Below are 4,738 nucleotides of genomic sequence, written 5' to 3'. Positions count from 1 at the left end.
ATCTATCTCACAAGTACGGTTTGCTGTCAAACCTCAGTTATACAGGGTGTCCCGGAATTCATGCAACAAAATTTTGTCATAGATTCTTAAGATAAATTTAGGGGACCCGTATTTTTTCTTTTTGCCAACTGGCCCCCTGTTTCGGAGTTACAGCTCCCCGAAATCTGCCCCTAAGAAGTCTTTTTTATATCTCAAAACCATGTTGTACGAGAAACACTAAATTTGGTACACGAGGGTTTTATGACATGTGGAATCTCACAGTGCTAGCTTTTTGACGAGAAACCCCCTTAAGACACTTTTTCGTGGGCCCCCTTGTTTTTGGAACCAGAAAAATTTGGTCGCAAATAAGATTTTTTTTAAAATTATTAGTTAGCTAGAAAGCCATTGAATTTAGAACTTTTTTGTCTCTTGATATTTGTTTCGTAAAACGCAATGTTTTTTAGGAAAATGGCGAATCACGATATGCATTCGATCACATTTTGACATTTTTCTCGAAAACATTGGGTTTTACGAAAAAAGTATAAAGAAACAAAAAGTTTCTAAATTTAATGGCTTTCTAGTGGATTAATAATTTTTAAGAAATTTAAATATGCGACCAAATATTTTTGACTCCAAAGACAAGGGGGCCCATGAAAAATTGTCTTCAGGGGCTTTCCCGCAAAAAACGTAGCACCATCAGATTCCACATGTCATAAAACCCCTTTGTACCAAATTTAGTGATTCTCGTACAACAGGGTCCTGAGATATAAAAAATTTCTGCTAAGTGGCCCCCTCCAAAAGAGGGGGCCACTTAGCAGAAATAAAAAATACGGGTCCCCTAAATTTGTTTTAAGAATCTGTGACGAAATTTTGTTGCATGAATTTCGGGACACCCTGTATAACTATAATTAACTGTGTTGGTAGTTTTCTCGTCAAAAAAACTGCACACTATACTATTTTCACACTATTAGTTTAAGGGGGGAAACCACATTAGGAGGCTGATTTTCAGGAGTTCTTCATGAATTTTTTTGAGTGGGACAAATTGATAAGAATTTGATCAAACTTTGACATTATTTTATTAATGTTTTGAACTATTTACATTTGCAAATTTTTTCAAGTCATTTGTGTCGGGCTGTTGTCCACCGAAGGTGCTCAAGCGAGTTAATTGTTTACGGGAAATGTGGAGGACGCAATTTTGATCTGAAAGCAAAATGGTTGTTATGCTGCATTATTAACTTTTTTTCTAAGCATATGAACTTCTCTTCGGGGAAAAAATTGTGAAAACTGAAGTTTTGTATCGATTTTCACCATTTTTTTCACATATTTTGAACAAAAAACACCCTTAAAGTTATGGTGTCACCCCAATTGTTGATTCATGCTCTTTATATTTTCACAGAGAAACAACTTTCAATTCTCATAACGATCGGTTCATAACTTTTTGAGCTGCCGTGAATAAAAAAAATGTCGTTTCGAGAAATACGCGTTTGAAGATTTCAAAAATGTATTAATTTGAGAAAGTTATCAATAATATAGAGGGCTACCGAACAGTGATTCCAGAACCGTATAACAGTCCTTATTCTTCCTCGTAGGCAAAATTCTGAGCTTGCATCTGTTCTTTTACTTCTTTTCTTGCTCAAGTCCGTCTTACCTGCTGTGCGCCCGAGCGCTAACATTGAGTATGCTCAATGCGCTGGTAAAATTGGATTTTTTTTACCTTCTAATGTGGTTTCTCCCCTTAAGTAACAAATTGCTTCTTTTTGGGGCATGCTTTATTAGATCTAACGGAAGTTGACTGCAGTTAAAACTGTAAGCAATGTCAACAATAGGCATGATGACAGATTTTGAAAAACTGCTCTATGATGTTCGGAAGTATTTACTATTTCTAAAAAAATATCTTATTTCTGTAGAAAATAAAAGGTTTAGTAGAAAAATATTGACATTTTTAATTTTAAGTCTAAACTCACGCAAAAATGGTCATCGGTGCCACTTCTATCCTATACTGATCATTTTGCAATTGACTTGAAGCCGAAAAGTGGGGCGACGTACCAGCGTATTTATACGCATGCGTTTACTTTACGGGTTTTGATTGGTTGAAAGGAACCAAGAACAGTGAGCGCCGAGCGGTAAAAAAGTCAAACGTCGAACCAAGCTAACCTAAAAAATATTAATATTCTCAGTTTTGTTTTGTGTTGTGCTAGTCTAGTGTTTTGGTGAAACTGTTAGGGTATAGTGTATATTTTAATAAATAAATAAATAAATGTATCTTTTCAGTTTTATTTCATAATCTGTTTAAACCTGCACTAATGCTTCTATTAATTTATCTTGTGTTGATATTTAGTAAAAATGTTTCAAAATTATACTCGATAAGAGCCTTAATCGTGATGGACATTATTATCGGATTGGTCTTTTACAGATATTTTATAGCATGTTTTTTTATATTATCAAATAAACTGCAGAAACCACTAATAAATAATTATATAATAAACATTTTTTTATTAAAAAAAAAAATTGTCAGTTGTACCTGGCTATCGTGAATAGTGGCGATTTTTTGAAATACTAGTCTTGTTTAATAAATACACCAATGTCATTTAAAAAAATGTCCAAAATTACGAACATGCCTATGTACATAGTTTTAAAAGCATATAAATTTGTATTCTGTTTTATTTTATTTGAGCCTGCAAAATATTAAATAGGTTATGCAGATACTTACGTTATTTATTGAAATTAATAAATAGTAAAAAATAAATAGTAAAATAATGTGTTAGATAAGGAGCCTATCGATAGAGGACTCATATAAGAAAATGGTAGAAAAGTAAACATTTAGAAATTGAAGTGAACTCAGTGAAAATAGATTTAATATCTCATATGTATACAATAAAGCGGCTATAGTACAGAGCATGCCGTGACTGTCTTTTAAATTTAAATGCAACCGCGCCTAATTATGGAACATGCGCAAAACACACAGAGTACGTCTCGCCCCCACTTTTTGGAAACAAGGTCATCCATTGAAACTATAGGTAATGATCAGTATATGATAGAAGTATGTGGTGCCATAGCGTCTACGTGACGTCACATCTATGTTTGTCAACAGTAAACATAAGGTGCTAATATTTTGTGTTGCAAGTTAAATAAAAATACAAAGTTACCATAATAGTATAAGCATTTTATTTACCCTCAAATTGTACTTTGGTATAATAATGGATACACATTATCTTTCCATGAAGAGACTAAAACGTTATGAAAATCTGATACATAGTTGTCATCAAATGTAACAATAATTGATTCTACTTTTTTATTCGTGCTGTAGTTGCAATCAGCTGCACCGAAATAGCCCTGTTAAATATATTTGTAGCTGCCATCTGCACATAAAACTTCTGGGTCGGTTTTCCTTTTTCCAGATAATTTTTTAAAAGTATTCATCATATTCGTGTTCGTGGTACATTTAATTTCAATAATACTGTCTTTATAGATTCCATCAGGCGATCCTGCTATCGTGGGATAATTTTTGCAAAGCATTATACCACATGTTTTAATTTTCCCCCAGTCTGGTACTTACAGTTTTCCTCACTTCATCCTCCAACATTCTCCCATTATTAACGTGATCAGAGTTGCATCATTGATTTTGCACCGACTAAATTCAAACGCTCGTGAGGCCACAACTGTGCCATATCTTCACTCATTCCAAAAACAGCTTTGTTGTTGGTCTCGTCTCTTCTTCAACTTTCGTGTCATCTTCATCAGTCAATAAATACGAGTTTTTTTTTAATGTGTTGCAGGACTGTTCTTTGTATTTCAGCACCAATTTATGCACGGATAAACTTTTGATCACAAACATAGTCTTTTTGATATTTTATTAACTCGCAGTTGTTGAGCTTCTTTCCTTCTTTTATAAACTTTTCAAGTACCTAACGTTTCCTGATTTTGATTTTGGTAACACAAAACTAAGCAACTGATAGTTGGGAAAAACAAAATATTTAAATGAAGATAAATACTGCGGATATTGTTGAAGTACAAATGTCACAAAATGACATTTACATAGATGTGACGTAATTCGCTCTGATTGGTGTTCAACGTATAATGGCTGTTCGCTGTATTTTGTAGTTTTATTTTATCAAAAATATTATCAATCTCGCTCATAATATAAAAATAAATACGTTTTCTATAATCCATCATATTTCATTAGATAAAAATATAATTTTAGTGATTTTTGGTTACTGTCATCATAGTCCACGGGCCCACGTACAAAGAAAAAAATGATTACCAGCAAGCTGTAACTTTGCGTGCAGCCCAAGATTTGACTATGAAGAAAATTCAACAGTGGTGATTTTCAGGAAAACATGTCAATCTGGCATAAACATGGAATGTTATGACCAGCACTTTTTTTTAAGTTTGACTGAAAGATATATTTTTTTAAACCCCCCAAAAAATTTGTCCGACAAAAATGTTGGTATTTTGAGTTTGCTCCCCATCCCAAATATGTCGATTTGGTGACATTATGGTTGGTGACAACCAGCAAGCTGATTTTTCTGGGAGTGTTTGGTAATAAGATTTGAAATGAAAGTATCTTATTGTCCGACAAAATTCTTGAGAAGTTTTTGCAGTCCGACGCCCCGAAGATGTCGACTTAACGACAACATGGTTGGTGATAACCAGCTGTCGGACAAAAGCGTCATTATTTAAAAAAATGCAATATTAATCTGAGAATTTAATTGTCCGACAAAATTATCGGTTTTTTCTTGCTTGTCCGACAAAATTAAAC

The sequence above is a fragment of the Anoplophora glabripennis genome, unplaced genomic scaffold (genome assembly GCF_000390285.2).
Source record: "Anoplophora glabripennis isolate ALB-LARVAE unplaced genomic scaffold, Agla_2.0 scaffold85, whole genome shotgun sequence".
In the NCBI taxonomy this organism is placed as follows: domain Eukaryota; kingdom Metazoa; phylum Arthropoda; class Insecta; order Coleoptera; family Cerambycidae; genus Anoplophora; species Anoplophora glabripennis.
Note: the sequence above shows the minus strand (reverse complement) of the source record.